We start from the raw sequence: 9,165 nt of genomic DNA on the forward strand, positions 1-9,165 counted from the left end.
AAACCGTTCAGGTCAAAATGAAAGAAAAAAGAAAGTTTTTCTATCGGAGTTCGGCAGTACTGTGTGTACCGTTGGCAAATAGCCGAATCACCTTCCCGGCAAATATGCAGGAATTTCTCACGAGTAAGGACAGTGTATTTTACGACGGGATTCAATAATTTATTATTTACGATGAAATAATGGAATCTAGGTCATCCACTGATTATATTGAAAGTATTTTTTTTCACAGGACAAAAATAATATTCTGGGTGATATTCGATTTTGCCCTGCACTGACAAAATACTTTTTTAAAAAACAATTTGGGTCAACAAGTTTTTATTTTCTTCACATATCGATTAACTACTATATGACCCCATGACCCTATGACCCTAAACTTGTTTGTTCATTTGTAAAGAAGTCTTGAGCCTGAGACTTTTTGACAATTCGGAGGTCTTCTTAATATAAGTTGACATTTTCAGTGAAAGTATTATCTAGTCAAAATATTATATTTAAAAATGGTTTGTTATTGATGGGCCGGGCAATGCTGGAAAGAAAAATAAAGCAGTCAGAATAGATAGAATGAAGTTGACGTCACTCTGGTCTTTGTTATTTTGTTGTTTTTGTTTGCTATCCTCGTTTATGAGTATTTCTCACGAAACTTTATTGACCATACTATAGATAGTATGCGCTTGGCACAGAAGCTCACAACATTGCCATCCGGAAGTATAACGGACCAAAACAAAAAACTATGTGTAACGTTGAACGTTTATAGTCTGGTTAATACAGTTTAGTGAGAATTACTCATAAACGCGGATGGCAAAATACAATAACAAAGGCCTGATTGACGTCATCTTCGTTCTATCTATAAACGTTTAAGGTTACACCACAGTTTGTGTCGTTGCTAAGTTGTATCCGAATGGCGAAATGTTGTGAGTATTTTGGTCAACCGCATAGCATCAATATTAAACCAAACGTTTGATGTCTGCCTAATTTGGAGTTATCAGAATGTTTTACATGTATTTGTATTTTTCACGTTGTTAATGGAAGTCGCGAGACGCCGTTTGTTATCATTTATCGTGATCAAATCTCTCTGGAGCTATAGATAGAACGAAGATGACGTCACTCAGGTATTTGTTATTGTTTTTTGCCATCCACGTTTATGAGGACTTCTCACGAAACTGTATGAACCAGACTATAAAAGTTCATGGTTACACATAGTTTTGTGTGTTGGTCCGATATACTTCCGGATGGCAATGTTATGAGTTTCTTAGCCAAGTGCATACTATTTATAGATAGCTCACAACATTGCCATCCGGAAGTATAACGGACCAATACACAAAACTATAAATAGTATGCAGTTGTCTAAGAAACTCATAACATTGCCATCCGGAAGTATAACGATCCAACACACAAAACTGTGTGTATCCATGAACGTGTATAGTCTCGTTAATGCAGTTCAGTGAGAATTACTCATAAACATGGATGGCAAAAATCAATAACAAAGACCAGAGTGACGTCATCTTCGTTCTATCTATATGTTTCCTTGAAGGTTTATAGTCTGGTTTATACAGTTTAGTGAGAATTACTCAAAAACGTGGATGGCAAAAACAATAACAAAGACCTGAGTGACGTCATCTTCGTTCTATCTATAGACCCTCATTACAACACAAAGCATTCTCTCTTTCACGTCATTGCGGTCATCAGTCGTACACGATCAAATTACCTTTTTATTTGTACTATATGGTCTTGTGGTATGACACTCGCTTTCGGATCGGAAGGTCCTGGTTTCGAGCCTCGCGCTCGGCGCATAGTTGAGTCCTTGGAAAAGGTCCTTTACTCACATTCTCTCACGGTACTCAGGTGTAAAATGAGTACCTGGCCGTTAACAGCGTTGTCTTTGTCCGAAAAATTGTAATATCGCCTAACAGGCGTCATGTCCCGTCCTACATGTTAAATGTTGCTGTTGAGCAGGGACCCCTTGTAAAGCGCTTTGAGCACATTTAGTGCATATAAAGCTCAATTTTTTTTCGAGCCTTTTTCGGCGCATAGTTATTTTTTTTGAAAAACGCAATTTACTCACTCACATCTTCAAACCGTACTCAGGTGTAAAATTAGTTCCTGGCCGTTGACAGGGTTGTAATATCTGTCGAAAATAATTGTAATATCTCCCAACAGGCGTCATGGCTCGTTCTTCGTGCTAGTGTTGCTGTTTGTCAGGGACCCTTTGTAAAGCGCTTTGAACACGTTTAATATATATTTTGCGCTATATAAAAGCTGAAGTTAAAAAAAAATATAATCACAATTTTATTTCCTTTCAAAGCTTTTGGTTGAATTAAAAAGAACCCGAACTGATCTTAAATTCTCTAATCTTTGATATTTGACGTGAGAACCTTTCATACTTACTAATACGCTTTAACATTCGTAACGCCACTTCCTTCGTAATGACGCATGGTAACTTAGTAACTGGATCTAAACTATCGGAACAATGGCGGACGCCCTTATGAAATATTACTCCGAAGAGCATAAAAGCGTATCCAGAGGAAGAAAAACATTATAAATCTGATCAGGTTTTAACTTTTACACATTCTGATCACAAGACATATGAAAAGTTCTAGCCAGCATGAAGAAATAAAAGTACCGATTTTCTTTGTTTAGAACCAAGATGGCCGCCGTTGCTGGGCGACGTGACATCCGACTATTGATCCAATTCGAACCAACTCTATTATTGTCGATCTTCAAATCAGTTGTCGACGTGTTTACAAATAACAAGTTATTTCATTCAATGAAGGAAGGGCTAGTTTGATTATTTACGAGACTGGGACTGGAGCAGACAACAAGGCAGCTTAACGGCTTCTTATTTTGTCCTACATTACCAACCGTCTAGTCTGCTGTACTGAATAAAACACATTAACTCACTAAACCCTAACACCGACTATAGATAGAATGCCCTTGGCCAAGTAGTTCACAACATTGCCATCCGGAAGTATAACGGACCAACACACAAAACTGTGTGTAACCATGAACTTTTATAGTCTGGTGAATACAGTTTAGTGAGAACAACTCACAAACGCGGATGGCAAAAACAATAACAAAGGCCTGAGTGACGTCATCTTTGTTCTATCTATATCCGCAGATGACCTGGGCTTACTTTTACCCCATGCCTATTTATATTATCTTTCTGAGACAAATTATAGGCGTAGTATCAAAGCTAATGTTTTTAGTTTTTACATGTTAATGATAGTTGAATAAAACTATCTATGTACATGCTCATTTTTAATATATTTTTTCCAGTTTTGAAAAAAGGAAACCATCTTTAGGATTGAGTGAGTTAAAAGAATTTTGACCAGAAAGCTCAACCTTCAAATATCGATCTATAAAAACTACCCCCATTAATTGGTTTCCAGGTTTGAGAGTATGTGCGGCTATGTGGTCTAGAATACGACACTCGCTTTCGGATCGGAAGGTCCTGGGTTCGAGCCTCACTCGGAGCTTAGTTGAGTCCTTGGAAATGACTCTTTACTCACATTCTCTCACCGTACTCAGGTGTAAAATGAAAAGCTGCCAGTCAACAGCGTTGTCTCTGTCGGAAAAATTGTAATATCGCCTAACAGGCGTCATGTCTCGTTCTACATGTTACGTGTTGCTGTTGGTCACGGACCCTGTGTAAAGCGCTTTGAGAACATTTAGTGGATATTGCGCTATATAAATGCTCTAGTTAAATAACATTGCGGTCATTTCAATCGATCGTTAGTTGAAGGACAACTTCTCTGGCTAAAATCTTTAATTCAGAGTACAAGATTAGATATAGGCTATACTCTTCAACAGTCGTAACGTCACTTCCTTCCTTTTGACGCATGGTAACTTAGTAACACTGGCTCTAAACTATCGGAACGCCCGTATGGAATATTTCCCCGGCGAGCATAAAAGCGTATCCAGAGGGGAAAAAACATAAATTTGATCATGTTTTGACTTTTACACATTCTGATCACAAGACATATGAAAAGTTCTAGCCAGAATGAAGAATAAAAAGTAATGATTTTCTTTGTTTAGAACCAAGATGGCCGCCGTTGCCGGGCGGCGTGACACCAGACTATTGAATCGTATTTCGGGAAGAATTTTTTTGCTTCATATCTCAACTGATTAAAACACACCGCAGCATTTCATATATTCTTAAACTTAAACCCAATATTTCATAATATTCGGATACATTATGTTCTTCATAGAAAATATCTCTAGATTAAAAATATTTGACACCATATGGTTCTCATCAATACGATTCAATAATCTGATGTCACGCCGCCCGAAAACGGCGGCCATCTTGGTTCTAAACAAAGAAAATCATTACTTTTTATTTCTCATGCTGGCTAGAACTTTTCATATGCCTTGTGATCAGAATGTGTAAAAGTCAAAACATGATCAAATTTATGTGGGTTTTTTTTCTCCTCTGGATACCCTTTATGCTCGCCGGAGAAATATTTCATACGGGCGTCCGCCATTGTTCCGATAGTTTAGAGCCAGTGTTACTAAGTTACCACGCGTCATTAGGAAGGAAGTGACGTTACGACTGTTGAAGAGTATTGGTTTCACATTCAAATAACGACAGACAGGAAGACAGACAGGCAGACAGACAGACAGACAACACCGGCTGTCTAGATTTCTCACTCTCTCAAAGACCTTATTCATGTTAAAGTACACTCAATGCCGAGATTTGTCTAAAGATGAAAGCAGATAGTAAATTTTGTTGTTAATTTTTAAAAAAAAAAATAAAATTTAGCTTTATATATCTAGCGTAATATCCACTAAATGTGCTCAAAGCGCTTTACAAGGGGTCCCTGATCAACAGCAACATTTAACATGTAGGACGGGACATGACGCCTGTTAGGCGATATTACAATTTTTCCGACAGAGACAACGCTGTTGACGGTCAGCTACTCATTTCACACTTGAGTATAGTGAGAGAATGTGAGTAAAGAGTCTTTTCCAAGGACTCAACTATGCGCCGAGTGAGGCTCGAACCCAGGACCTTCCGATCCGAAAGCGAGTGTCATACCACTAGACCACATAGCCGCACATGTTATTGTTGTTCATATTATTTAATGTATTCGATAAATATAGAACAACTGTATTACGTCACACATTCCTTGCTTCTAGTTATTTACTCCTTTTAAAAAATAAATAAATTAGAACTGAGCAATTCCTTATTCATAGAACAACATATTTATAAACCAATTCATATCATTTATTGTAACAACCATTTTGGATTAAAATTTTATTTAAAAAATAACACGTTGATGACTTCAATTTAAAAACAAATATAAATACGGTATTTTAAAAATAACATACACTTTTACACTCAGAACGAAACAAGCCAATTTATAATTATGATTATTTGCTTGTCAATTGCCAGTATGGGGAATAAGAAGTTCAGAACCGGAAACGAGGATGCTGTGACGTCACGACTCTGATTACTTTTTATAATACCAGTGGAGAACCTGCCATATTTGGGGAAAATTGGATTCAATTGTCTGATGTCACGTCGCCCAGCAATGACGGCCATCGTGGTTCTAAACAAAGAAAATCGGTACTTTTTATTCTTCATGCTGGCTAGAACTTTTCATATTATGTCTTGTGATCAGAATGTGTAAAAGTCAAAACATGATCGGATTTATGTTTTTTTTCCCCCTCTGGATACGCTTTTATGCTCGTCGGGCGTCCGCCATTGTTCCGATAGTTGAGAGCCATTTACTAAGTTACAACGCGTCATTACGAGGGAAGTGACGTTACGACTGTTGAAGCGTATTAAAGGCTCTTACGATCAGGCACTCATCTATTTTAATTATTATACTCGTACTGAGGAACTGTGGAGATTAACATAGATCGGGACGAATCTTTTGAACCATCAACGATCAAAATCGGTCCGGAAACAAAGTCTGAAAGTGCGCGCAAATTACTCTGGCAACATGGCGGCCAGATGGTGATTCACACCTTCAAATAACCGATCTGTATTTTTTGGGCATTTTTTTTGTTGCAAATTTTCGATATTATGGAACCAAAAAAAAAAAACAAAAACAAACATAAAAACAAAAAACAAAAACAAAAACACTAAAAACAAAAAACAAAACCCAAACGAAATAAACAATAATAATTTTTAAAAAGGCGAGAAAAAAGATTGTTTTCCTTTTAATTTGATAGGTTTGGATTAATGTCGTCTTCTTCCTGATGGCCCGTTGTTGCTGAGGTTATTAAAGGCAAGTCTTACCGCCTTTGGTGTTGCTTGAACCGTAGCTATCGTTAACTTATGCCCTGACACTGACCAAAAAATGACGTCAAAATGCCAGTCTTTGGTCACAAAAGAAAACAAATCGTGAGTTGTGTTCAATAGTTCAACCAATGGGACCACTTGTTTCCATGAGCACTACTAACAACAACTCACTAGACGGTGCAAAACCCTAAAAATGACGTCAAACTATAGATAGTCTGCAGATGACGTCACTCAGGCCTTTGTTATTGTTTTTGCCATCCGCGCTTGTGAGTTGTTCTCACTAAACTGTATTCACCAGACTATAAAAGTTCATGGTTACACAGAGTTTGTGTGTTGGTCCGTTATACTTCCGGATGGCAATGTTGTGAACTCCTTGGCCAACCGCATTCTATCTATAAGACCTCGAGGGTTCTTGTGCCAGGCTATAAATAGCATGCGTTTGGCTAAGAAGTTCACAACATTGCTATCCGGAAGTATAACTGGCCAACACACAAAACTGTGTGTAATCATGATTGTTCATAGTCGGGTTAAAACAGTTCAGTGAGCATTACTCATAAACGCAGATGGCAAAAAACAATAACAAAGACCTTAGTGACGTCATCTTCGAACTATCTTTTAGTTAACGATGGCTTTGCCTCGACTGGGGATCGACCTCCGACCTCCTGATTACCGCTCAGACGTGCAACCATTACACCACAGACATTACCCGATAGGATATACGACTTAATATTTATATTCTTCCCAAGGGTAAGGCCCCCCGCTGTGAACCCTCACTTTGCTTCATAATGATGATGAATATTAGCGTCGTATCCAAAGGGTCACAAGTAATTTTATCTGTCCGCATAATAAGCCCCAACAAACTTTGATAAACGCCACTCACCACTATTGTGTCATACTCTGATAAAGGTACTGAGTTCGAATACCCGCTACGTTGTGTGACCTTGAGCAAGTCAGCTCGCCCTAGCTCAGTTTGCGGCGCTGCACTGCGGCTGACGCCTGGGTTATTCCAGTCTTCCCTTGGAATTGACCCTAGAGACCAATTTCCCCTTTTGGATGAAAAAAGGGAATTTTTTATTATTTTATGGTCCTGGTCCTCCAGGTTGGGGGTTGGCAAAGGGTTAACACCCCTTTCCGTTAAACTCAAACCGTTACAGAAACACAGACAGACAAACTAAATCCTTTTTTTTAGCTTGGGCGACCGAAGAGTTTCTGGAATTACAGAATTTATGAAGGACAACAGACAAATTAAAGAAGCTGATATACAGAGAAGTGGTAAGACCTGGAATGAGATAAAAAAGTTGGCTCAGGATAGAGAAGGATGGAAACTGTTTGTCTGTGGCCTATACCCTGAACCAGGGTGAAAAAGGCAATGATGATGATGATGATGATTTTTTTAAATAAAAAAAATAGACTTGAATTCCCAGGTTTGAAAGTTTTTTGACAAAAAATAGGGTTATTTAAATAGAAGGAAATTGAGGGACTAGTTTTCTGACCAAATTTTCAATACGCGTTTTATTTTATTTAAAGAGTACAACATTATGTAGAGCTAGTTATATTATACAACAAGTAAATTGTACCGGTAACAAAGGGTTAAAATCGATCAAGGTTATCAACCTTCGCTTCTTGCTTATTATCTCGCCGTCGTCCAATCTGTGATTCACGACCCAAACATGCCCCCCGCACAGTTCACGACAGTCAGGGGGGTAGGAATAGTAATTACATCTTTCATCTACTCGAAGGATGTGGACTCATTTCACGTCGTAGGCAGTCGAACAGGCTGGGAGATAATAATAATAACGATAATAATGCTAATGATTATAATAATAATAATAATAATAATAATAATAATAATAATAATAATAATAATAATAATAATAATAATAATAAAAATAATGATGATGATGATGATGATGATGATGATGATGATGATGATGATGTTGATGATGATGATGATGATGATGATGATGATGATGATGATGATGATACTAGTTCTACCCCTACAAATAATAATAATAATAATAATAATAATAATAATAATAATAATAATAATAATAATAATAATAATAATAATAATAATAATAATAATAATAATAATAATAATAATAATAATAATAATAATAAGGGAAAATGGAGGGGTGAAATAAAGAGGGTGAAGGTGGCCGATATTATTATTATTATTATTATTATTATTATTATTATTATTATTATTATTATTATTATTATTATTATTATTATTATTATTATTATTATTATTATTATTATTATTATTATTATTATTATTATGTCCTGATATGAAAAGTCAATAGTATGACAGACTGTACTTTAATTTCGTTTTCAAATTCAAGGTTCACCAAGTCACAGAATTACATAATAATTTATTCCGGTTTCTATAATGAGAATGCGTTTTGAATCACGGATTCTATTCCTTTGTTGTGTTTCATTCAAGGACACCGAAACATGCAAATGAAAATTCTAAAAGTGTGTATATTTTTATTTGTACGAATGAACATGACACGACTGTTAGATAACAATACTCGTGTATCAAATAGAGAGGATGGGAGGGGGGGGGGGGAGAGGGGGACTTTAGCGGAACTTCGGTAGAAAGGGGGCGGGGGCGGAATAAAAAGGGAGGGGGGGGGGGGAGGGTGCGCATTTAGCAGTGACAGTTTTGTTTGTTTGTTCGTTCTTTCGGGGGTTTTTGTGTGTGTGTATGTGTGTGTGTGTGTGTGTGTGGGGGGGGGGGGGGTTCTTTTTCTGATTGGTTTTCCCTTTGATGTTTTTTTTACCGGCACATTTCGTAAACTCAAATTTAATAGAAGGGGAGTGCGAATGAGCTTCGTGGGAGGGTGGGAGGGGGGGGGGGGGGTTCGCAAAAATTCGGGTGGGGGGGGGGGGGAGGGGTGGTTCTTATATCTATTACTCTA

Source organism: Berghia stephanieae, chromosome 5, assembly GCF_034508935.2.
Source record: "Berghia stephanieae isolate SIO BIC M18660-M18661 chromosome 5, UCSD_Bste_1.3, whole genome shotgun sequence".
Lineage (NCBI taxonomy): Eukaryota > Metazoa > Mollusca > Gastropoda > Nudibranchia > Aeolidiidae > Berghia > Berghia stephanieae.